Raw genomic sequence first — 27,620 nt, 5'->3', positions numbered from 1 at the left:
CTGTAAGGCAGCAACTCTACCGCTGTGCCATGTGCCTTAGATTTTCTTTGACAGGATAGGAGCATCATTGTCAAGCCAAACTTGACTTGGATCCTGAGGAGGTGGATCAGCCATCTTGAACTGGCACTCAAGATGGCGGCCAAGCCAGGTGACTCTCTGCGTGCCGGTCCCCGAAGTGGATCTGCAATCACTCATTGCAATCACTCCACTCTTTTAAACCTCCACTCCAACAGCAGCATTTCTTATTAAATGTTAGTCCCTTCATCCTGTGTCTGTACAATGTTGATTGCAATCATGTACAGTCTTTCCACCGACTGGATAGCGCGCAACAAAAAAGCTTTTCACTGTAGCTTGGTACAAGTGAAATTAAACTAAACCTAACTACATGATATTAAACTAAACTAAATAAACTAAACCTAACTAAACTAAACTATAATGACAAACTCCCAAACCCACAATCTCTACTCCTAAGGACAAGAGCTTTGGATACACTGAATCATTGCCAATAGAATGTGGCACAGCGGTAGAGTTGCTGCCTTACAGCGAATGCAGCGCCGGAGACCCGGGTTCAATCCCGACTACGGGCGCCGTCTGTACGGAGTTAGTACGTTCTCCCCGTGACCTGCATGGGTTTTCTCCGAGATCTTCGGTTTCCTCCCACAGTTCAAAGACGTACAGGTTTGTAGATTAATTGGCTTGGTAAATGTAAAAATTGTCCCTAACGTCAAGTGAATGTTATTTCCCTGGGGGTGCTGGATTCAGTTGGCAAATTCAGCTGAAATTAGCTAACAATTACATTTACACCAAAACTGTAACTGTAACACTCAAGTGTGGAACCAAAGAACTGCAGATGCTGGTTTATACCAAAGATAGACGCAAAGTACTGGGTTTTCTCCGAGATCTTCGGTTTCCTCCCACACTCCAAAGACGTCCAGGTATGTAGGTTAATTGGCTGGGCAAATGTAAAAATTGTCCCTAGTGGGTGTAGGATAGTGTTAGTGTGCGGGGATCGCTGGGCGGCGCGGACCCGGTGGGCTGAAGGGCCCGTTTCTGCGCTGTATCTCTAAATCTAAAACTAAAATCATTCAGAATCAGTACCCTGTTCCTGCTTTCTCCCCACAATCCCTTGATTCCGTTAGCCCTAAGAGTTAAATCTAACTCTCTCTTGAAAACATCCAGGGAATTGGCCTCCACTGCCTTCTGTGGCAGAGAATTCCACAGATTCACAACTCTCAGGGTGAAAAAGTTTTTCCTCTTCACAGTCCTAAATGGCCTGCCCCTTATTCTTAAACTGTGACCCCTGGTTCTGGACTCCCCCAACATCGGGAACATTTTTCCTGCATCTAGCCTGTCCAAGCCCCTGAAGAATTTTATATGTTTCTATAAGATCGCCTCTCATCCTTCTAAATTTCAGTGAATATAAGCCCAGTCGATCCATTCTTTCATCATATGTCAGTCCTGCCATCCCGGGAATTAACCTGGTGAACCTACGCTGCACTCCCTCAATAGCAAGAATGGTCTTCCTCAATTTCTCCCCTCCCCCTACATTTCTTCCTCTGGCCTCGCAATTTGCAACTCTTCAATCCTTTAGTCTCATACCTTCTATTTGAATCTCCTTTTTTACAACCATCTGCCAATCAACCCCCCCGCCCCCTCCCTCCCCCCACTCGACTGTGTTCACCTATTACCTGCCACGCTTTGTCCTGCCCCTCCTCTCTCGCGGCGTTCTTCCCCCAACCCCCCTACAATCAGTCTGAACAAGGGTCCTGACCAAAACCTCACTTATCCCTGTTCTCCAGAGATGCTGCCTGACATGCTGAGTTAGTCCAGCATTTTGTGTCCATTTTTGTCAATCAGCATCTGCGGGTCCTTGTTTACTACAAAAAAGATTCATACTATCGACAACATTGGGAGCGGAATGTGTTTTAGTTTTAGTCATGTCACAAAAACATTCTTTCTACAGATATTTTGCTCTCATGAGAAATGCAGTGTACTACTGCACTGTTAGTAGGGTTGCCAACTATCTCACTCCCAAATAAGGGACAAGATGACATCACCCATGCGCCCCATGCGACCTCACTCATCCAGTGGCCACGTGCTCCCGCTACACCAATGGCGGCCGCCCGGGCCGGGAGGCGGGTTGCTATGCAACCACCATTAGGCGACGCCCGGGCCTACACTGTCTGGACCTACACTGTCCGGGCCTACACTGTCCGGGCCCACAGCGCTCTCCGGGCCTACTACGGGACAAGGGCGGTCCCGTACGGAACAAACCAATTGAGCCCAAAATACGGGATGTCCCAGCTAATACGGGACTGTTGGCAACCCTAACTGTTAGACCCCGAGACTGAAATTTTAAATGGCAGTTTCTTTGCACCATGATATCCTGCCTAATGTCAATTATTAATGTGCAATAATTACTGAGAATTCCCTGTGTGAGTATTAAGTGAACCTTGCCCCAAGACAATATTGTCTTCTGTGTCATTTTAAGGTAACCGCAAAGACACCTTTTTTTAAAATGCCATTGCTGGCAGGACCGCCATTTATTGCTGGGCCTCGAGATACTATCCACTTTGATGGCAAGAACAAGAAGGCAGATTATTATCTGAATGGTCTCAGATTAGGAGAAAGGGAGGTGCAACGAGACCTGGGTGTGTTTGTACATCAGACACTGAAAGTAAGCTTGCAGGTGCAGCAGGCAGTGAAGAAAGCCAATGGCATGTTGGCCTTCATAGCGAGAGGATTTGAGTATAGGAGCAAGGAGGTCCTACTGCAGTTGTACAGGGCCTTGATGAGACCGCACCTGGAGTATTGTGTGCAGTTTTGGTCTCTTAATTTGAGGGAGACCATTCTTGCTATTGAGGGAGTGCAGCGTAGTTTCACCAGGTTAATTCCCGGGATGGCAGGACTGACATATGATGAAAGAATGGATCGACTGGGCTTATATTCACTGGAATTTAGAAGGATGAGAGGGGATCTTATAGAAACATATAAAATTCTTTGGGGCTTGGACAGGCTAGATGCAGGAAAAATGATCCCGATGTTGGGGGAGTCCAGAACATGGGGTCACAGTTTAAGAATAAGGGGTAGGCCATTTAGGACTGAGATGAGGAAAAACCTTTTCACCCAGAATCAGTAGAGTTCTCTGCCACAGAAGGCAGTGGAGGTCAATTCACTGAAAGTTTTCAAGAGAGAGTTGGATATAGCTCTTAGGGCTAACGGAATCAAGGGATATGGGGAAAAAGCAGGAACGGGATAATGATTCTGGATGATCATCCATGATCATAATGAATGCCGGTGTTGGCTCAAAGGGTCGAATGGCCTACTCCTGCACCTATTTTCTATGTAAGAGGATTTTGTTAAGGGGGCAGGGAGCAGCCATCTTAAATTTGATCATGGCTGATCTATGCTGACCTCTTGACCCTCAGTTGCTTGATAGAGCCATAGAGTTATACAGTGTGAAAACAGGCCCTGCGGCCTGTGCATCTACCCGATCTATTCCTCTCATGATGTTATACCCCTCTATAAGATCACCCCTCATCCTCCTGCGCTCCAAGGAGTAGAGTCCCAACCTACTCAACCTCTCCCTCTAGCTCACACCCTCTAATCCTAGCAACATCCTCGTAAATCTTCTCCGTACCCTTTCCAGGCTAACATCATCTTCCTTATAACATGGTGCCCCAAACTGAACACAATATTCTAAACACGGTCTCACCAATGTCTTATACAACTGCAACATGACCTCCCAACTATACTCAATACTCTGATGATGAAGGCCAGTGTACCTAAAGCCTTTTTGACCACCCTATCCAACTGCGATGCCACCTTCAAGGAACCATGCACCTGCACTCCTAGATTCCTCTGCTCTACAAAATTCACCTGAGCCCCACCATCACTGTGTAGGCCCTGCCTTTGTTAGATTTCCCAAAATGCAACACCTCACGTTTCTCTGTATTAAATTCCATCAACCATTCCTCAGCCCACCTGGCCAATCGATCAAGATCTTGCTGCACATCTTCACTATCTGCATAACCACCCACTCTTGTATCATCAGCAAACTTGCTCATCTTGCCCTGTATGTTCTCATCCAAATCATTGATGTAGATGACAAACGGTAACGGGCCCAGCACTGAACCCTGAGGCACACCACTAGTAGCAGCCCTCCAGTCCGAGAAGCAACCTTCCACCAGCACCCTCTGCTCCCTTCCATGAAACCAATTTTCTATCCATTCAGCTATCTCTCCTTGCATCCCATGTGATCTAACCTTCCAGAGCAGCCTACCATTCCACTTCTCCAGAGATGCTGCCTGAGAAGACTGAGTTACTCCAGTTTTTTTTTAGGAAAAAAAAAATGCAGATGCTGGTATAAATCGAAGGTATACACAAAATGCTGGAGTAACTCAGTGGGTCAGGCAGCATCTCGGGAGAAGTGGAATGGTAGACGTTACGGGTCTGAAGAAGGGTCTCGACCCGAAACGTCACCCTTTCCTTCTCTCCCGAGATGCTGGCTGACCCACTGAGTTACTCCAGCATTTTGTGTCTATCTTCCAGTTTTTTTTGTCTGTCCGGTTTATACCGGCATCTACAGTTCCTTTCCACACGGTACTTTTACTATTTACAGTGCAAGAAATATTGGCAAGTTGCACCTGGGAAATTGCCCAGCTCCCAACACACGGAAATCATTGTACAAATAATGAGATCTAGGCTGAGACTCTCAACTGTGATCTAGTAAAATGCTGGAGTATTAATCCTGGCCATCTACAACACTGAGAGTGTTGAAATTAATTTTGTACCTTATTTTGTACCATCTCATCTATATACTAAAACTCTCGTTTGTTTGTGACTGAACTACAGCCAAAATGGTACATGATAGTGCAACAATTTTAGGCCCACCTTACTCACCGTCATCCCTTTGGTGCTAATGGAGGAAGTTTCATTGAAATCGGTGATATATTTTTTAAGTTATTCACATTTTAACGTTTAAATCTATCTCCTAGGGAGGGGGGAGGGGCGTGGAGGGTGGGGATGGGAGGGGGAAGGATAAGAGGGGTTGAGGGGGGTGGAGTGGGGGGGAGGGGGAAGGGGAGGGGCAGGGGGAGGGGGAGAAGGGAGGGGGAGAGTGCTGCACCAATGCAGGAGAGGTTTGGACCCAACGGGTCCACTTGGTCTAGTATGTTCTTAAATTCATAAGTAATAAGAGCAGAATTCGGCCATTCGCCCCATCAAGTCTACGCCATTCAATCATGGCCGATCTATCTCTCCCTCCTAGCCCCATTCTCCTGCGTTCTCTCCATAATCTCTGACACCCGTACTGATTAAGAATCTATCTATCTCTGCTGTAAAAATATCCATTGACGGCCTCCACAGCCTTCTGTGGCACATGGTTCAATCCAAAAATCTGTGGACTTCCAAAGACAAACAGCCTTAGCTTACATTCCCACCAATAATGCCTCTAGAAAATAGTTTTGTTCCAGAATTAATTGAAACTAGATTTCTCATATTTATAGCACCTGGTGCCATGTTGCTGAAATGCCCCATTTGTAAAGTTAACACAACTTAGGGACATAGGTGTAAGGTGAGAGGGGGAAAACTTAATAGGAACCCAAGGGGCACACAGAGGGTTGTGGGTATATGAAACAAGCTGCCAGAGGTGGTAGTTGAGGCAAGACCGAAGATAGACACAAAATGCTGGAGTAACTCAGCGGCACGTGCAGCATATCTGGAGAGAAGGAAAGGGTTTATTCACAAAATGCTGGAGTAACTCAGCAGGTCAGGCAGCATCTCGGGAGAGAAGGAATGGGTGACGTTTCGGGTCGAGACCCTTCTTCAGACTGGTTTAAACCGTAGACACAAAATGCTAGAGTAACTCAGCGGGACAGGCAGCTTCTCTGGAGAGAAGGAAAGGGTGACGTTTAGGGTGAACATGCCTCTGTCAGGTCGCCTGTGCTCCACGGAGGAGGTCCAGCAGGCACAATGTCGAGACAAGAAACTGCATGTGCTGGAATCTGGAGCAATAAAAACACAGTGCTGGAGGAACTCAGCAGATCAGGCAGCATCCGTGGGGAGAATGTACAGACAATGTTTCGGAGCCAGGACCCTTCTTCAGATTCCAATCAGTATGAAGCGGGAACCAGGCGCAAAATGTCCCCTGTCCATTCCCTCCACAGATGCTGCCTGACTTGCTGAGTTACCCCAGCACCGTACATTTTGCTGCATAACGTTGATATTTGCATTCTGAAGAAGCTTTTGTAATAATCTTTTGCAATTTTGCTACTGTTTTATTATTTGGTAGTGTGGAGGCAGGAGTTCCTCGGTGTGGTGTTTGACATGATTTATAATTTAGCGTCCATTTAGTTACTGCAGCCTCCTTTAAATGTGTCCCCGTTTTCCCACATTTAATTGCACGTCACGTTTGCCTATGCTGCAAGGCTGATGTAGAAACACTGGATCCCAGGCAGCGGAGAAATGCCAAGAGAGGTTTGCTCAAAAGGCCAGGTCTACAGGTGATGAAGGCAGAAATGTGTGATTCGGGAGGGTTTCAAAGTTCACGTGGAAGTTGCTCCACCCCTCTCCCCATAATCATAGACAATAGGTGCAGGAGGAGGCCATTCAGCCCTTCGAGCCAGCACCGCCATTCAATGTGATCATGGCTGATCATTCTCAATCAGTACCCCGTTCCTGCCTTCTCCCCATACCTCCTGACTCCGCTATCCTTAAGAGCTCTATCTAGCTCTCTCTTTAATACATTCAGAGAATTGGCCTCCACTGCCTTCTGAGGCAGAGAATTCCACAGATTCACAACTCTCTGACTGAAAAAGTTTTTCCTCATCTCCGTTCTAAATGGCCTACCCCTTATTCTTAAACTGTGGCCCCTGGTTCTGGACTCCCCCAACATTGGGGACATGTTTCCTGCCTCTAACGTGTCCAACCCCTTAATAATCTTATATGTTTCGATAAGATCCCCTCTCATCCTTCTAAATTCCAGTGTATACAAGCCTAGTCGCTCCAGTCTTTCAACATACGACAGTCCCGCCATTCTGGGAATTAACCTACTAAACCTATGCTGCACGCCCTCAATAGCAAGAATAATAGAGCTGGAGGCATTTCAGCTCAGCTGGGTAACAATGGATTCTCTTTCCCAAAACACTAGCAGTCGGCAGCACGGTGGCCCAACGGTAGACTTGCTGCCAGAGACCCAGGTTCGATCCCGACTACGGGTGCTATCTGCATGCTCATTCTCCCAGAGACCGCACGTGTTTTCTCCGGTTGCTCCAGTTTCCTCCCACACTCCAAGGACGTGCAGGCTTGTGGGTTAATTGACTTCTGTAAAACTGTCCCTAGTGTGTATGGGCGATCGCGGGTCGGCACGGACTCGGTGGGCTGAAGGGCCCCTTTCCACGCTGCATCTCTAAACTAAACTAGAAGGGTTTCGAAACAAATCAGTAGTTTCACAGTCATCATTACTGATCCTAGTTGTTTATTCTAAGCATTTTAATTTAGATTTATCTGCCATCTTGGGACTAACATTGTTGTCCTGAGATCTACTGCCTAAGCCTCCAATGTTATTCTAGTAAATTAACCAACATCATACGCTGAAGCTCTGGGTTGGTCAGGGAATGGGTGACAACCGCATTGCAAAGGCATGTGTGGTAACAAGCATTTTTGAATGGGAAACAATGAGATGACAGAGGATATCCTTTGGAAACCACCACAAATCTGTACTGACGCCTGTTAGAGAGGGAGGTGTGATTTGTATGGCGAGACAGTCCCTTGCTGTACTTCGATTGCAGGAGATGGTTTGCAACGCGGGCATCATTTTCACCCATATGCCGAGTTTTTTTAACCCTTTAGAAAACGGCCAATTTCCAAATTTGGGCTTCGACCCAAAAACGTCACCAATTCCTTTCCTTCAGAGATGAATGAATGCTTTATTGTCACATACGACAAGTCACAGTGAAATTCCTTGTTTTGCAGACCCAAGGTATGCAAAGGGTCGCCACATAAAGATGCTGCCTGTCCCGCTGAGTTACTCCAGCATTTTCCGTCTGTCTTCCAGTGTAAACCAGCATCGGCAGTTCCTTCCTACACATTATCTCTTTATAGTTCTTTCCATCTTGTCCTGTTTTATTTCTCTCTTTTCAATTTTGTTTGCATTTATAGCTAAGTTCCAAATCATATCAGTCATCCTTCTGCTTGTGATCATCTCTCATTGACTCACCTGGTCATTCCAACCTTGTTCTGGGCCATTCTCATGCAGTCCAATATCTGTACAGAGACGCTGCCTGTCCCGCTGAGTTACTCCAGCTTTTTGTGTCTATCCTCAACTCAGGTTCATCTGCTTTTCCAAACTACACCAGATGCTGTTTTGCCATCACCAATCTACTATTCAAATCTATCAGATGGATCAGTGCATTCATATCTTTGGGACATCCATTTATGTCAACTTCTCATCCTTGAATATAGACACAAAAAGCTGGAGTAACTCAGCGGGACTGGCAGCATCTCTGGAGAGAAGGAATGGGTGATGTTTCGGGTCGAGACCCTTCTTCAGACTGATTCTTGAATGTTTTACTGACTCTGGATAAATCATCCCAGCTTCCCATTAATAACCACACAGGTCTCATAAGTGTAAGAAAATGTGAGTCTGAAGAAGGGTCTCGACCCGAAACGTCACCCATTCCTTCTCTCCCGAGATGCTGCCTGACCCGCTGAGTTACTCCAGCATTTTGTGAATAAACACAGGTCTCATACTTCATTTCCTAAACATTCTGTATCCTCTTTGACCTGGACTTTCTTTTTTCTCTCCCCAAGTATTTTGTGTTTCCTGAGCTTTTTAAAAAAATGTTGGCAGCATATTACTGGTACAAAAAACCCCACAAAATGCTCAAAATAGCCAGTCAAGCAGCATCTGTGAAAAGAAAAAGTTAACATTTTAATGTTAAGATGGGTCATCCATTTGACTTTCTTTCTCCAGAGATACCCATCTGAGTCTCTCCAACATTTTGTATTTATTTCAGATTTCACATTATCTGCAATTTTTAAAACAAAAATCCTTTATTGTTACAAGCTGTTGACCTTAATTGGACTCTCTAGGAAGTGCAAATGCTGGAATCTTGGGTAAAGCATGCCTCCCCATCTATCAGGGGTCAGTACAGATTTGTGGTGGTTTCCAAAGAATATCCTCTGTCATCTCATTGTTTCCCATTCAAAAATGCTTGTTACCACACATGCCTTTGCAATATGGTTGTCACTCATTCCCTGAGCAACCCAGAGCTTGAGGTATGATATTGTGAGTCAGGCAGCATCTGGGGAGGGAATGGAGAGGCAACTTTTCGGGTCAGGGACCTTTCCTCAGATTGATGTAAGGTTAGTGAAGGAAGGTGGCACAAGTAAAGTATAGCAGAAACATCACTTATCCATGTCCTCCACAGATGCTGCCTGATCCACTGAGCTGCTCCAGCACTTTGTGTTTGACTATTGGCCTTATTTGACTGCGACATCCATATTTTAGAAGCTATTGATGAAAGGACCAAAATTGAATATTTCCAATCCACCTCCTCCTTTATTAGATTAATAAACACAGGAATTAGATGAATAAACACATGGGACAGATGATTCAGCTGGAGGTGTGGAGCAAAAAACTTTCCTTGGACATGGACAAGGTGCACTCTCAATTTTAATTGATCAGAATAAATCTGAAAGAATGGTGATCCTATACAGGATTCCATGAGTGTTTCTCTTTTTAACCTCATAATCAAAATTAAAATGCCAAATGTAGTTCTTTGGATGTTTCAATACAAATCTAAAATGGTAACATAGCAGTTACAAGGCATTTGCAAGTTGTCTTAAGCTTGGAGGCACATATGCTGTTTAGGTTAAATGGGGCATTGGCTGAAGCTTTGAAGAAGCGTATTATTCATGACAACGTGTCTAAACTTAAGCCACAAGGCACCAAAAAACACTTTATTATGTAGCCCATGTTTTAAACGGAGCAATTTCATCCCATATAGGCCGTACAATACCCTGCTTTAGAACACAATTTACAAACTCTGGGCTAAACACTCCACTCCTGCTCCTGTATAGCATTTTGGTAAATGATTTCAATGGTGACTTGGAAAGGATCCTAAGTAAAGAGAAATATTCTAAATTCTTAAAGCACAGGTAATCATCAACACCAACCCGTTTGCTTACAATAATCAAAAATAACATAGACATGAAGTAAATTAGGTTTGCTGATTTACAATTAGACTGAATAAATAGCGTTTTTGAATTACATACGACTGCTGCACTGGTCCACAATCTGTAAGTAGCGCCAAAGCGTAGTTATCAGAGCTTCAGGTCCTGGGAAGAGATTTTAATGTGTAGGAAGGAACAGCAGATGCTGGTTTGAACCGAAGACAGACACAAAATGCTGGAGTGACTCCAGGCAGCATCTCTGGAGAGAGGGGTTGGGTTGGATTGAGACCCTTCTCTCGAAAAAATGTTAACGCATCGATAAATGGTGCAGTCAAAAAGCAGTCTGTTGGAAAGATTACCATGAGGTAACCAGCTGCTGAACCCACCAGCCTGACTGTCATTGTCAGATGGGTTCAGTCGGGGTTTGGGAAGTCACTTGGAGCATTAAGCTGTGCTGTAGAGGGTGGGGGGGTTAACCATCCACAAGCCAGTCAGTGGAGACAGCCCTGCACTGACTGACTGACTGCACTAGCCTGCTTGCACTGTGGAAAAATGGTGACCCACTCTCCCCCCCCTGTGTTAGAGCCAGTACCAGTCGTGGCACTTCCGCTGTTCACAGCTGACCCCTCCCCATCACAGTGATGGACGGTGCAACAAGCTAATGGCAACGCACCCGTCCGCTTAAATCGAGCAAGATTTCAGCTTTAGTTTGAGTTTGGAGATAGTGCGCGGAGACGGGCCCTTCGGCCCACCGGGTCCGTGCTGACCCACCATCCCCGCACGCTTGACACTATCCTACACCCACACACACACACACAGGGGACAATTTACACCCAAGCCAATTTGCTTACAAACCGGGGAATGGCCACGCAGGGCACACAGAATGTGCGGGGACGGGACGGGCCAGACAGTGCCCGAGGTCGGGATCGAACCTGGGACCCTGGCGCTGCTGTGAGGGAGACGCTGCTGTGAGGCGGCGGTGGTGGTACCTCTACCCCTAGTACCCCTAGTACCCCCACCCCTGCCTAGTACCCCTACCCCTAGTACCCCCAGTACCCCTACCCCTGCCTAATACCCCTACCCTTAGTACTAGTACCCTTACCCCTAGTACCCATACCCCTAGTACCCATACCCCTAGTACCCTTACCCCTAGTACCCTTACCCCTAGTACTAGTACCCCTACCCCTAGTACCCTTACCCCTAGTACTAGTACCCCTACCCCTAGTACCCTCAGAACCCGTACCACCCCCCCAACCCCGCGCTGTTTTGCGGCTGGGGGTTGAATAAAGGGGCTGTGCGCTCGAGGCCTGATTGACAGCGCGCTTCCCCAATCACTTCCTCGAAGCCCCCCGCGGACAGTGGGCGGGATTCTCAACAGCAACCAATAGGCACTGGGTAGGGGCGGGACATCCGGTCAACCAGACTGTCAGTCACCTAGCAATGAGGGCGGGATCTCAAACCGAGGCCAATAGATGCACGGGAGGGGCGGGACATCCGGCGCAGTGCAGCGGCCCCCTTGCATCGCAGCGGGGGCGGGGCCTCAGACAGCGACCAATGGGTGTCGACGGAGGGCGGGACATCCGATTCAGGCGGCTGCCAATCACGCCGTTCGGGTGGGCGGGGCGCGGTTGTCAGGTTACAGACGACAGCCGGATGACGGACGTGGTCGCCGGCCAACGGGGAGCCGGGCCGCCGGCTGCCGGGGCCAATGGGGAGGCGCGGGGAGGGCGGGACTTCCTGCGCGGCGGCGCCGCCGTTGATTGACAGGCGGGGAGTGAGCGGACGGAGCGAAGCGGCAGCTCGGCGCCGAGCTGTTTGGTTTTTTTTTTCTTTACCCGCCCCGGTCGGGGGAGGGGGGCGGTTCGCCGGGACTTCTCCGCCGCAGAGGGAAGGAAGGGCAGCGGGAGTCTGCTGCATCTTTGGTGGCGGGGGGCTCGGGAGCGGTGAGTGGAGGCCTGCTGCGCGGCTGAGGTGTTTGTGTGCCGGGCGGGAGGGCGGGGAGGGAGGCGGCTCCGCTCCGTGTGTGTGTGTGTGTGTGTGTGTGTGTGTGCGCGCTTGTGAGGGAGCGAAGGTGCGAGCGAGCCCGCGGCCTGCACAACAATCGCCCCCCCCCCCCCATCACCACCCCCCTCCCCCGGCTCCGCATTCGGGCGGCGGATCGGCCGGGGGAGCCGTGGTCGGAGGGGAGGGGAGGGCTTGGCCGGTGGTGGGTGGGTGGGTGTGTGAAGGGGAACCGCATCGCGGCGGCCGATCGGTCGTGGCTGGGGGGATCGGTGGCGCCGGATTGCGCCTCCCCGAGCGGGAGGGCGGGCAGTGAGAGGAGGAGGAGGGAGATGGAAAGGGGAGGGAGGCGGGGCTGGGAGGGACATCAAGCCAAGCAAGGCAGGGGCCTGAGGCGGGAGGCTGTTGTGGAAGCGAGGGGAGGGGGCGGGAGGAGATGGAAGGGAGAGGGGAGGGGGAGAGGGGAGGGGGCGAGAGGAGGGGGCAGGGGAGGGGGCGAGAGGAGATGGAAAGGAGGGAGGGAGAAGGGTGAGGGGAGGCTGTTGTGGAAGCGAGGGGAGGGGGTGGGAGGGGAGAGAGGGAGAAGGGAGGCGGGAGAGAGGAGGGAGGGAGGGAGGGAGAGGGGAGGCGGGAGAGAGGGGACAAGGGGCCGAGGGACAGCGGGGATTGGTGCTGTGGGCGACCGAGGAGGAGACTCGGGGCTGGGGCGGGGTTAACAGATCCATGGGGAAAGTTGCTCTGGACTGTGTGTGTGGACAGGGGAGGGATCAGGGAGGGGGTGGAGATTAGGGGCTTGGCTTGGAGTGGCTCTAAGGGGCGGGAGAAGAGCAGGCATCGGGTTTAATGGAGACTCTGGGGTGATCCCATTGCATAAACATTCGGATTCAGCTGGAAATATTCGAATTCTGTGCCAGAAAGCAAACGTGCAGCGTGTCCGGCACATCCTTCTGTAGGAAGGTTTCGTTAGAATGCTCTCCCCTATTCAAACTTTGTAAGTAGAGGGAACTCAGAGAAGAAATAAACAAGTACTGTAACAGACTTTACTGTAACTGAAGAAGGGTATCGACCCGAAACGTCACCCATTCCTTTTCTCCTGAGATGCTGCCTAACCTGCTGAGTTACTCCAGCATTTTGTGAATAAATACCTTCGATTTGTACCAGCATTTGCAGTTATTGTCTTACAAGTACTGTAACAGTATTCGCACTAAAGATCAATCTACTTTCGTGCAAGCGGTGGCATTTCCGGTAGTCCTGAGTTACTCTGAAAGCCACGACCTGACGAGATACTTTGGATTCCACGTGATACTTTGGATGTTTGCAAATCAGCTGGGCATTGCAGTATGCTGACTTTCTTTTTGTATTAAACTACACCTAAGCATATTAATTGTATGAAGAAACTGGTTATTTATTGGACGAGTTAAAGACTATATTCTTTCAGGTGGACGTGAAATATTTCGTTTTATATAGAGCAGGAAATCTCTCCTGTCGTCTGCGATTGTCTAGCGACTATTGTTAAAATACGCGATTTGTTCATAAAGTAGTCCCGTTGTTTATGGAAACCCATTGCTAATGTCAGCTACCTATCCTTATATTATGCAAGTTGCTTTGAAAGTTGATGGAATAAATATAATCTTAAGTGCAATTTTTGCCATTGGTATGCTTCAGAAATTCTACCATAGAATTTAGGTGAATGCACAATGTTTAGGTAAGCATGGGGATTTATGTCAGAATGAATGTTATGAGGATGAGTGAGCAGTGGGCAGTTATTCTGGGGCATAAATGAGAGGTATTTTGATACTGCACCAGAGAAACAGAGAGAACAATTTAAGGTGGTGAAAATAATTTTCATGGAAGAAGCCTTGTTATGAATTATTGAATAGCTCTGGTGTGTTGAGGGAGCTGGAGGGAAGAGGTTGAAGTTGTGGAATACCATTTGCTGCTCTGGGATTCCAGGGTCAGATCATTGTTGTAGTCTGGGCGAGGCCAAAATAAGCCATAATTTGCTGCATGGTGATGTTTTTGGAGATTCACGATGGTGGTTGCAAAGTAAGTTTAAATTCTACCTTTTGTAGTGAAATGTGATTAAAGTTTGCTTACGATGTGTTGCACACCTTGTGAACTTTGTGGTTCTTGACTCTTACCATACAGATTAATGATATTGCTTGAGTTACTGATGTAGGTTCATCTCAGCTTAGTTAAGCGGGATGTAGCCAGCATCATTTGCGAGTGTTATATTTGAATAATCAGATTTTGTTGAGTAGTTCAACATCCACAAATATTTGTGTGTTGAAAATGTGAAGGCCATTGCTGGGTTCTAACAGTTCTAATTTTTAGTTGTATTATTAAATGACAGGTATAATTTATACAAATGATGTAAGAGTTTATTTGGAGATCAATGCAATGTATATAAAAGTGTAAGAAAATAACTGCAGAAGCTGATATCAATCGAAGGTATTTATTCACAAAATGCTGGAGTAACTCAGCAGGTCAGGCAGCATCTCAGGAGAGAAGGAATGGGTGACGTTTCGGGTCGAGACCCTTCTTCAGCCTGAAGAAGGGTCTCGACCCGAAACGTCACCCATTCCTTCTCTCCTGAGATGCTGCCTGACCTGCTGAGTTACTCCAGCATTTTGTGAATAAATGCAATGTATATAATTGATAACTATTTCTTCATAAGTCCTCTAACGTATTCAATTGAAAATTATAATGTGGTGTGATTGGCATGCACACACTTGTCTAAACCTCTGATTTTATTTCATACAAAGGAATATGTGATGGGGAAACGCAGTTTTAGTAACTAAGATTTTAACATGCAAATGAAATGCCAATGGAGGAAACAGACCCTAAAACAAATAATATTTGAATTTTATCAGACAGCTAGTGTGGCATGTAATGAATTATTTGGACATGTAATAAATGCAAGCCCAAAAAGTGTACTAAGACATTGATGCACAAAATTTTCTCACGAACGTGTTGTTGCTTTCTAACACAATTCAGCACTACTGCAATGTTTTGTGTGATAAAGTTGCAAAGTAAATCATTAGAAGTATGTTTGAGAGATTTGAACCATTGACACAGATGTTTTCTGAACTAGCTATTGTGCCGCAGACCTCTGAGCTTTATTTCTTTCGCCTAAGACAAAGTGGAATTTAATTTTGATTAATTAATGACAGGAGTGTTTTCTTTAACCAGCTTATTTTATGTGCGCTGCACGACTTATTGATTCACCAAACAAGAAACCATGATAGTGTGCATAAACATTATCTAAGCGCTTATTTTCTTGTTATTGGGCAGGATGTTCATATAGCTAAAGGCAAGTTTCCACTTTTGCAGTCAGGCACTATTTTATTTCTAAATATTATCAGTTAAGCTCTAAAATTAGGTATTTTACAAAGGTAATCTCTGTTAAAACCATGGAGCGTTCGTATTCCCCACATGCCCAAATGTCATGATTGATAACCAAAGAAGTGTGGCTTATTTTTTTTCTTTTGATTTTTTTTTACCCCACATGTTTGACAATGAATATTCAGTGCATCACGGAGAGAACACATATTTGCCCATTCATTATAAACCGAACTCACCAAGTCTTAATTTGTGGCACTGGTGTTTTGTGAATTGTGCTGATTTACTTCGAATGGATCTTTTTTGAGATCTTACAAAGGAGCCAAAGGAACGATCATTCAAGTTTCCTGGGCTAATGATAGTTATCTGCTGAAACCTAGTTATTTTACTGTAAAGCTCCCTGACCTTTGGTGTTTTGTTATGAGGTTAGCAATGTGAAAATTACTGATGGAAGTGACTCAACTGCGACAAGTGCAAGCTCATTTAAATAATTTGTTGTGACTGTTGAGGAAAGTAGCAGTGGGTGGAGTCTATTCCACAGATTAAATTCCACACCTCCACGTGTGGTGCTACCAGAGCAAAGTTTTCTTGTCCGACCGAATGCTGCGGCTTTGTCTGACTGAATTGCTGCTTCAGACTCGAATTTCAGCTTTAAGCAGCAACGACCAATTGGGAATTAGGCAAAGCATTGTGGGAATTGTAGTTTTATATCCTCTTGTGAACTATTAATAGTGTCTGAAGAAGGGTCTCGACCCGAAACGTCACCCATTCCTTCTCTCCTGAGATGCTGCCTGACCTGCTGAGTTACTCCAGCATTTTGTGACTAAATACCTTCGATTTGTGCCAGCATCTGCAGTTATTTTCTTATATTAATAGTATATGGCAGCTTTTCTGATTGTTTAGTTATAGGTGAGTGTGGCAATAGTGATACTGCATTTAGTATCGTACTGTCTTTATTTACTGGTAAATGAGTGCAAACCATTATTTAACAGAACTGTTACTACATCACTTCAATCTCAATTGCTAGGGCTTTTGTATCTGAATTAGAATGGGGATGGCACAGTGAAGCAGCGGTAGAGCTGCTGCCTCACAGCGCCAGAAACCCGGGTTTGACCCTGACTTTGGGTGCTGTCTGTGTGGAGTTTGCACGTTCTCCCCGCACCTACGTGGGTTTTCTCCGGGTGCTCCAGTTTCCTCCCACATTCCAAAGATGTACAGGTTTGTAGGTTAATTGGCCTCTAAATTGCCCCTAGTATGTAGGATATAAAAGTTGGATAACATAGAACTAAAGTACGGGTGATTGATGGTCTATGTGGACTCAGTGGGCTGAAGGACCTGTTTCCATGTTGTATTTCTGAACTGAATTAAGAATGCACTTTCATTTGTGAGATTTGAGCGTTAAAATCTAAACTGTCTTTTTAGTTCAGTATTAGAGAATCCTGCAATGTCTTTCACACGTGATGCTCAACTGGGCCTCTGTCCATTCAAATGATCCCATGGCATAATTTCAAAGAAGAACACGGATGGTGTGTCAGTTGACAATGTCACTGAATATAACTGAGCAGATTATCTGTTCGTTGTGGCTTTGCTGATTTTGGGATGTAACAGTGGCCAAATTGACTCGCATATCCATTGCTACCACAGTGATTCCACATCTGAAGCATTTCATTGGGTGTAAGGAGCTTTGAGAAGTCCTGTTGACATGAAAGGTGCTTTTCAAATGCAAGCTTTCCCCCTTCCTTATTTTATCAAGTAACCAATGAAGTGAAAAAAATCAAAAAATAAATTTTGTCTTGTCGTCAAATTCACAAAACTATTAAAGTGGACAAGCTTGCCGGAAAATGGATCAGATGATTATTATGATTATGTGACTGATTTATTGTTAAGGAATGGAAAACGTGTGGCAAATATATCAGTTGTCACTGCTCTGAAATCCATTCATTATTCCATTCTTGGAATTATTTTTGAAATTGGTGTATTGTTCATCATACTTTTAAAGTTGTTTTCTCCTGCATTCTGACTTGTGCATTGTTTGAGTGTGATTTTATCATCTTTCTATCTTACTCATAGAATTCGACAATCTTAAGACCATTTTCTCCTACTTATAAATGACCACAAATTCACAATTCAAACAGGTGCTTTCACATTTATGGTGAAGTTTGGCCATGACAATCACCTGGACATGAGCTGATTTGGTTCAATTATATTGACTTCTTCAATTATACAGTAGTTTTCTTTCCCCTCTGTGAATCCAAATAAGCAAAGCACTTAATATGCTCTGTACTCTCTGTTCCACCTCCCAGAACTTTGTCTGGAAGATATGATCTCCAAGTGAGTATATTATAATAGATGATTTTGACATACTCCAAGTTGGAGTAATATCAAACAAAATATTTTATCCCTCGGTCATATTTGTCATGCAATCTTCCTTATTCATTCTCAAATTGATGGTGTTGCTTCTCCCTATATGCCGAATGCCAGACAAACTCCTGATCTATGCCTTTAAAAAAAGACACAAACTTTCTTAAAGGTAAACAGAGGTACTTAAAAACCACGAAGAAACTAGAAACTGCAGATGCTTGTTTGCAAAGGAAAGTTCAAAAGTGCTGGAGTAACTCAGTGGGTCAGGCAGCATCCCTGGAGAACGTGGATTAGTGACATTTTGCGGTGGGTCCCCCCTTCAAACTGAAACCTTTCACTCAGTCTGATTTATGCTTTTAATCTTCGTTTTATTGTTTGCTTGGATCTCAGTTTAGTAGAGCAGCAGTTGAAAAAATATTTCAAAGCACAAATACCAAAGGCTTGTGTGTTAAAAGGGCTCTATTTTGGTGAAAATTTGTATTTTAATGACAGAAACATCTAATGCTGTTCCAAATTATTTGAAAGTTATCTCATTTTAGTTTTTGTTGAAATTATGTTGCTTTTGTTCTAAACATACTGTTTGCTTTGCATGACAGAGAGAATTGTATTACTTGACAAAGTTGTATTTTTAAAATATTAATAAAAGCATTTGTTATTTTTTTATATAACAACAGAATAATAATATTGCTGTCAGAAATGCCTCCACTGAGAATAAAAAAAACACAGTAATTTAGTAATCTACACCGTCCTTTCAGAATAATTGGAAGATAGGATTGAAGATAAAATGCATTTATTCAAAAATAAACATGTCATGGCACGGAAAAGCATGATGAAGAATGGATCAGGTGTTTACATTTTATTAGAATATATGTCCAGAATACGCCAGAAAAAAAACAATGCTGTTTGAAAGCCCAGGAAGCTGTGAAACCATATAATTGGAGAGGAAGAGGAAGAGACTTTGAAGGTGAAGAAACTACGAGACAAAATACTGTAATTTGATTACCTGGACAAGCCTTCTAGTTAGCGTGCACATATGATGAAATTGCTTTGGTAAATCTGCTCTGCTGAGGTTCGAGGTACATCTAGCTACAGCAATCAAATTCAAGAGTGAAACTCCTTCAATATAATCTTATTACATTTGGGATAGAAAATGTTTTGAAATCTATGTTTCATGTTGTAAAGTTCCCCTCCGACTTCCAGCACACATCACCCCATTCACACACGTTTCTTGTCTGTGTGTGTGCTTATTTTAAAATCCCATTGATAGAGACTTCCATGGTTTTGCACCAGCCCACAGCTGCATCTTGCTTTGAAACTGGTTTGCATCGTCTCGTCTGAGGACTGCTCTGCTGGGTCCCTTTCCCTTTTCCTGTTTTTTTTTTGTTCTTTGGAGAACTTTTAATTGTACATGGTAATGTTGAGGTGTATTCTTTCCTTCTTCAGAAGAGTACTGGATAATTTTATTTTGCAAATGTGCTTCCTTGCAATCCAGTTTAGCAGGTCATGTGAACTGTTTCATGATATGCAAGATACTTTATTAATGGAAATTAGAGTTGGTTATACTTTCTTTTTAAAGGTTTCAATCTCTGACACAGTGTTGGTTTAGTCAATTTGTTGGCACTGTAGTCCTTGACAGAGTCCTCTGTAGACTATGCTCAAGGACATAAATATGCAATCTAAAATGATATAAATATACTTCAAGGAGAGAGGTAAGTTGTGGGGGTATATTTATGAATTGAGCCATTAAACTGAGGATATTATTAACTAAAGATTCTCCCAATATTGGATGAATTACATAAAGATAATGCATCATTTATCTTTATTGTTGCTATTTGCATCCACCAACTGGGTGAAATACCTAATCACACAATCAAATGTTTATGATGTGCTTTATTGTCATAAGGTCATAAGTGATAGGAGCAGAATTAGGCCATTCGGCCCATGAAGTCTACTCCGCCATTCAATTATGGCTGATCTATCTCTCCCTCCTAACCCCATTCTCCTGCCTTCTCCTCATAACCCCTGACACCGGTATTTATCAAGAATCTATCTCTGCCTTAAAAATATCTATTGGCTTGGCCTCCACAGCCTTCTGTGGCACAGATTCACACCCACCCTCTGATTAAAGAAATTCCTCCTCATCTCCTTCCTGAAGGAACGTCCTTTAATTCTGAGGCTATGGCCTCGAGTCCTAGACTCTCCCGATTATGGAAAAATCCTTTCCACATCCACTCTATCCAAGCCTTTCACTTTTTGGTATGTTTTAATGAAGCACCCCCTCATGCTTCTAAACTCCAGCGAGTACAGGCCCAGTGCCGTCAAATGCTTATCATATGTTAACCCACTCATTCTTGGGATCATTCTTGTAAACCTCCTCTGGACCCTCTCCAGGGTCAGCACATCCTTTCTCAGATATAGTGCTCAGAATTGCTCACAATACTCCAAATGCCCTGACACATTTCTCTCACCATCTACCACCACTCTAGTTACCTGGCTCCTTTGCCTTCCACCTCTGCACATCTCCCATTCCTGACTCCTATGTTTCCCTTTAATTCCCCCTATCCGCTCCCCCTGTCCCTTTTCACCCTCATCACTCATTGTGACTTTGCATATCACTCCTCCTCTTTTCGCACCCTTATTTTCGTTTATCCTCTAGCCTTTGTCAATTATTCCACCTATCTGCCAATCACCACCCCCTCACCTGTATCTTTGTATCACTTGCCAGTCTGTGCCCCTTCAACACTTCTTTTTTCCAGCTTTCCTCTACTCCACTCCACTCAGACTGAAGAAAAGTCACAGATGCTGTTTGACCCACTGAGTTTCCAGCATTTTGTTTTTTGCTCATGTCTTTTTGCCCAACTACACTAAAACCATTTGTCTATATGCGGTCTGTATCCTTCTGCTGCAAGCTAAATATTCATCATATGTGAATATCTTCACAACATTTCCTTTAAGCTCATTGTCTTAAATATCCATGATTCCTCCTCTAACCTCATCTGTTCTCGATGTGGCCTCCTTTACATCAGCGAGACCAAGCATAGACTGCCGAACATTTGCGCTCAGTCTGCCTAGGCCTACTGGATCTCCCGGTTGCTAGCCATTTTCACTCCTCTTCCCATTCCCATACTGATCTTTCTGTCCTGGACCTCCTCCATTGCCAGGGTGAGACCATACGCAAACTGAGGAACAACACCTCTTGGGTATTCTGCTTGGGTAGCCTACAACTCAATGGTATGAACATTGAATTCTCCAATTTTAGGTATCAACAACCCGTGCTCCGTAAGGTATAGCATCTATACCTGCCATATGTCTCCTTGCCTCAACTGAGGTCAAAACTACCATCCAGCTGGGTATCAACAAACTGGGATACATTGCACCTCATTCCTTTTTCAGAATTATTGGTGTAGATCGTGAACATCTGCAACTTCAGCGCCAATCTTTATGACATTCCACAAGTCATATCCTTCCAACCTGAAGTTGACCTCCTTATTTCTGCTCTCTGTTTTACGTCTGATGTATATTGGCAACACACATGGCTACCTGCTCAGGATTAATAATGTGATGTGTAGAGTTGTTGCTTCACAGCACCAGACACCTGAGTTCAATCCTGAACTTGGACGCTGTCAGTGCGGACTTTGCACATTGTCCCTGTGAATGCAGGGGTTTCCTCCCATGTCCCAAAGGCATACATGCTGCTGGGTTAACTGCCCATTATAAATTGCCCCTATTATGTAGGTGAGTGATAGAATTTGTGGGGATGGAGATTGGGGAAAGGATGGGATTAGACCAATGTTCATGAAAATGGGTGGTTACTGATTGGCACAGGTGGTGCCATTTTCGGTAATGAATGATTCTATGCCTTTCTGAATGTAACTCTGTTATATAATGAATCGTTTGGTTGCGTCCAGACTATTTGATAAATATGGTATTTATTATTTGGCCTGGTTTATGAGAGTATATCAAATTCATTGAAGGTAGAAAACCAAGACTGCTGTAGGTGAATGAAAAGATAGTAAAACATACAAATACAGTTTGCCATTCAGTCCTTTTCAAATTTGGGGGTTGAATAAGTTAATTCACCCCTTTCCCCAAACTGGGTCAGTTCTCCTTGATCATAAAGGTGGGGGGGGGGGGGGGGGTCTTTGGATACAAAATGGCCCCTATTCCAGGTGACTCTTTGTGTGCTAGTCACAGAAATAGGCCTGCAATCACGCATTATAATCACTCCACTCTTTTTAATCTCTACTGTTATATTTCGGTACACTAAATGGCTCGATTGTCTGATGAAGGGCCTCGACCCAAAACGTCATCCATTTCTTCTCTCCAGAGATGCTGCCTGTCCCGCTGAGTTTCATCAGCTTTTTGTGTCTATCTTCGGCTCGATTGTAGTCATGTATTGTCTTTCCGCTGACTTGTTAGCATGCAACACTGTACCTCGGTACATGTGACAATAAAATAAACTAACTAAACTAAACATTAAGTAATGCTGTTTCCATGCCAAGCTGTTTTTGGAAGCGTAGATCATAGATTGAACCATGGTTTGTGTTTCTGGTACTTTCACATCAAATATATTTTCTTGAAAGAGTCACTGGGGAAGCATTACATTTGGTGCTATTTAATGAAGACTTCTATAAAGCAATGTGACATAAATTGTGGGGTGATATGTGACCAGAGACATCTGGCCTTGAAATGAGTGAGGAAAATCCTTGCACAGAACATACATTGCCAGACATTATTTTGGAGACGTGATTATTATTTCACTTTGCTGTCACTTGGAACCATAAAGCTTGTGAGGACTGAGCTTTGTGTTTGCGTTCAGCTTTCTAAAGCCATTTATAAGTAACAAAACTGAAAACATGAAAATAGGAGCAGGGGTTCAGCACTTAGTTTCTCAAGTCTTGCTCTGTCATTCAGTGTGATAATGGTTATCTGTTCTACACCTCATTTTCTTCTGTGCCAGTTCCCCATAGCCCTCAATTTCTCGATCTTTCAAACAAAATTGCTTACTTCTTTAAATATGGCCTTCCAGAGTATATGGTTCCAGAGATTCATTGTTGGTTGTGAGATGTTCCCACGCATCTCAGTTTTAAATGACTGCATGTGACTATGGCCCCTCATTTAAGATTCTCCTTCTCATGACAATATCTCAACATCTATCCTTCATGCAATGGTTCAATAAGATCACCTGTCATTTTTTCTAAACCTCCAAGGAATACAGATCTTATAGAGACATTTAATTTTTCTTTGTTAGAATGAAAGCAACAACAAGAGCAAAAAAACAAGCTGCTGTAGGAACTCAGCTGGTCAGGCAGCATCAATGGGGGATGTGGATAGATGAAATTTTAGGAGGGGACCCTTATTCAGATTGATGGAGCGGGAGAGGGAAAGCAGAAAAAGAGGTAGGAGTGGGGCTTTTTTATTTAACAATAACAGCTGGTTTTCAGTGAAATGAAGAACCATTTTGCTCAGGTTAATGATGTGTCAGATAAATTCTCTAATCGGTGGAGGTCTTATTTATATATCTGAAAGTTGGTATCACATTGAATCTATGATAAGAAGGAATGTCTCTGTTTTAGCAATTTCAAGAGACACCCAGTGAATAAACTGAGCAGGGTTCTACAGTTCTTATTGACAAGGCCCAAGGAAAGAAAGTTTTACCATTTTATAAATTAAAAATGTTCTTATTATCATTCAAGATTGGAGGCAGGGTGGTTTGTATAGAATCTAATTATAGCCTTGTTAATATTCCTTTAAAAAATTGAGTGTTTTAATTTAACTTTAATTATTAACAGGGAATTACTTTGAAAGTTCATTTGAGACTGGATGCTGATGGTCCCAACAGAAGAAGTGCCTGCAGAGATTTATAAGCTCTGGTTGTGGATGGAAAGTCTGTATAGTATTTAGCCAGGAGTATGTTGCCATTTATGCCCCTCAGGGTTTGTTCATGTCCATTAACTTCATTTATAGACGCTTAACTCCGTTCAGTAATGGTATTAGCGCATGCTGCTTAACGTAAAGTTGGCAAATGAATAGTAAATGAGAAATCAGTGAAGTGATTTCTAGCTCTTGTAACTAAATCAAAAGGAACCATGTCCAATGACACTCCTTCATTAGTTCTGTGTGATGTGCTGTGATATAATAGATTGTATGTCCCGCTGATGGTATCACTTTTGTGTCAAGTGTTCATTATCGTGCAGCAGTATTTAGCTTGTCTTTGTGTGGCAGGTCATGGTGAGATCCATTACCTGCAAGTACTGGCCCATGTTGGGCTCTTCTGCTGGCACAAAAGTGACAGAATCTGTAACTCTTGTACTTTGTTACATTGGCCAGTGTGCTTTTGGTAGATATGCCAGGAAGTTATATTGGTCAGTATGTTTTTGGAAAGCAATTAGCAAGATCTGGTTCTCTATTGTTGAGCATCAAATAATTTTTGATTAATCATTTGAAGATAGATATCTGAATGGTATCTGGTTTTATATTTAGTTTTGCCTTGAAGTAACAATACAAATAGATCTAAAAAATTTCAAATGGACCATCTCCACACTAATACAAAAACTATGTTTGACATTTTCATTTTTTGCTTCGAAGATAGTTGGAAAAAAAAGTTCACTGGCTTTCAAGCTTTTAAAATTAAATTTCCCCCCATGATTTATAATTTCTTTGATCTTGTCTATTGTCGTGTGGTTTTCTTTGATGATAGGAAGCTTTGGGAGGTAATTTGATCTTTCTGTTAAACTGGAAATCAAATAATAATTGAATGATCACTCGGTTTTGCATCCCATTTGTGGTGATTATTTTGTTTTTTTCACATACTGTTGTAGTTTACGTTGCCATAAAAAGGAACTATAAGCAATTGCCTGATTTCTGTGCCAATTGAATTGAATAGTAGTTAAACCTGTTTAAATTCTTGGTTAGACCACATCGAGGAAATCGAATGAACATTTAAGGTCATGTTGCAAAGGTTAAAAAAACATCAAAAGGGTTTCAGAAAAGGAGTTACAACTTTGAATCCAGAACTGATGGGTTATTGTTCTCAGGAAATATTAAAGGAGCTGAGACTTTTTGGGGAAAGAAAAGACTGGGGGAATGAGCCAGCAGAGGTTTTGAACATTCTGAAGAGGGTTGTTCGAATAGGTGCAGAATGAAGTTATTTTTGTGTAGGGAAGTCCACTACTAGTGCTTGTGTAATAAAAAAATAATCTGTTGGAGTCAGCTAAAGAAGATGGCGAGGGGCATTATGTGCAGCATAAATATCACCGATCTTTTGGGTTGAATGTCTGGTTAGATTCTGTCTGTTCAGCGTAAGTTGTCAGTTATGCCTCTGCAGTCCGATTTCCTTGGTTTTTAATTGATAGGATATTTAAGAAGGCTATATTGTCATTGGAATTTAACAAGTTAGCAAGGAGTAATCAATTATACGATAAAAGGCTAAGGGGTGACCTTATAGAGGTGTATAAAATCATGAATTCATAGGGTGAATACACAGTCTTTTACCAAGGGTAGGGAAATCAACAACCAAAGGGCATAAGTTTAAGTTGAGAGGGGAAAGATTTAATAGGAACCTGAGGGGCAACTTTTCACTGAAGGGGTGATGGGTATATGGAACAAGCTGCTCGAGGACGTAGTTGAGGCAGGTACAAAAGCAACATTAAGAAAAACATGGATAGGAAAGATTTAGAGGGATATATGGACCAAATGTGAGCATCTGCGACTAGCTTAGAAGAGGTATCTAGGTTGGTGTGGACGAGTTAGGCTAAACAGCCTGTTTCCGTGCTGTATGACTATAACTAAAGAAAATATTTGCTGTATGAATGAATGAATAAGTTTATTGGCCAAGTATGCATATACAAGGAATGTGCCTTGGTGCTCCGCTCACAAATGACAACACAAACATACAGTTAACAATTAAGAATAAACCATAACCACATCAAAACAGTAAGGATACAACATTACGGTCTAAACATATGGGTGAAAATAAACCAGAGCAAAAAAGAGACTACAAACTTTGGTTATTGAGTAGAACTATCACTCGTAAAACAAAGCTGTTTTTATGTCTGGCTGTGGCTGCTTTGACAGTCCGGAGTCACCTTCCAGAGGGAAGTGCTTCGAAGAGTTTGTGGCCAGGGTGAGAGGGGTCAGAGATGATCTTGCCCACTCGTTTCCTGGCCCTTGCAGTGTACAGTTCGTCAATGGGGGGCAGGTTGCAGCCAACAACCTTCTCAGCTGTGCGAACGATCCATTACAGCCTCCGGATGTCGTGCTTGGTGGCTGAGCCAAACCAGACCATGATGGAGAAGGTGAGGACGGACTCAATGATAGCAGTATAGAATTGGACCATCATTGCCTGTGGCAGATTGTGTTTCCTGAGTTGCCGCAGGAAGTACATCCTCTGTTGGGCCTTTTTGACTGTGGAGTCGATGGTGGCCTCCCATTTAAGGTTGCTGGAGATGATGGTTCCAAGGAACTTAAATGACTCCACAGATGTGACTATGGTGAGTGGGGGGAGGGGAGGGGGATCTCTTTGAAAGTCTACAATTAGTTCCACTGTCTTGAGAGCATTGAGCTCTAGGTTGTTGCGATGCCAGGATGCCAGCTGTGTCACTTCCCCTCTGTAGGCAGATTCCTCCCCATCCTGGATCAGTCCAATCAGGGTTGTGTCATCCGCAAACTTGAGGAGCTTGACAGAGGAGTCTGTGGAGGTGCAGTCATTGGTGTGGAGAGAGTAAAGGAGAGGGGAGAGTACGCACCCTACATATGACTCTATATCTGAAGGAAATATTTGGATTACATTGTTTACAGGTTAGTTAATTGTGATCTGTTGTATATTGGAGAGTTGTGGACCAAATGAATGCTTTAAAATTGCTCTATATTACAATAAATTGATTAGTTTAGGTATAAATACAAAGAGGGCTCATTTTGTTTTAGCTGATGACATTACTTATGGCACTTTGCATCCTTTGCAACTTTACAATAGGAATGCATGTGGCTCGGTGCTAAGTCAGACAGTTGGAGCCACTCTTTAGCAGGAGAATCACGTGTAATTTCATCTGTAGTTTATAATTCATCTTTTTTCTACAACAGAATGCACAAAGTTACTCATTATAGCACAATTAGGCCAAAGGCCCAGAGACAAAGAAAGGAATATTCTGAAGAAGTGTCCCGGGCCGAAACGTCACCTCTTCCTTTTCTCCAGATATGCTGTCTGACCCGCTGAGTAACTACAACTTTTTGTGTCTATCCAAGGATTATTCTTAGGGCTTTTAGCATCATAGTAGGAAGTTGAGGCAGAAGTAAACCTTTTGGAACATTTGATGTTGAACTCTGGTTTTGCGAGGGTTACAAAACTGTTAAGGAATGGCCAATATGCTGAGTGTGGGCATGAGGGGTTAGGTGGCCTATTCCCATTTCCTTGTGTAAGTGCTAAAATCCTAGCTTTATCACAACAAGGCATTCTTGGTGTGTGCCTTATGGCTAGGAAATGTATCTTGTGCCCTTAACATTGTGTCCACAAGCTATACAATGTTCTCCCACAATAAGTGGACAATGTTACAAAAGTTAAGCAACTGAATCACTGACTTTCCACTGTATTCAACAGTATATAAAGTATCCTTGATTTTGGTCAAAATGCAGCTGGGGATATCTGCCTTCCAATAAGATGGCATTCCTGATTGGACAACAGAAACTCCTCTGAAGGCAATTGTAGTTTACTTGCGTGAGGTGTGATAATGAATGGATTGGTG

At 43.8% G+C, this 27,620-nt stretch overlaps 1 protein-coding gene across 5 annotated transcripts in view; it reads left to right on the top strand.

The window, feature by feature from the left end:
• sin3aa (SIN3 transcription regulator family member Aa) overlaps positions 1–27,620 on the top strand; it is a 119,409-nt gene that overhangs the window by 16,164 nt on the left and 75,625 nt on the right. Inside the window, exon 1 of one of the 5 annotated variants that reach the window (XM_078429723.1) lies at positions 11,956–12,119. The exons of the other annotated variants lie outside the window; for them this stretch is intronic. The gene's annotated coding sequence lies outside the window, so the exon portion shown is untranslated. Of the gene's footprint in view, positions 1–11,955; positions 12,120–27,620 lie in introns of those variants that run through there. 5 annotated transcript variants of the gene reach the window in all.

This window comes from Rhinoraja longicauda, chromosome 38, assembly GCF_053455715.1.
Source record: "Rhinoraja longicauda isolate Sanriku21f chromosome 38, sRhiLon1.1, whole genome shotgun sequence".
Classification (NCBI taxonomy): Eukaryota; Metazoa; Chordata; class Chondrichthyes; order Rajiformes; family Arhynchobatidae; genus Rhinoraja; species Rhinoraja longicauda.
Note: the sequence above shows the minus strand (reverse complement) of the source record. Positions and strands in the feature narration are given on the sequence as shown.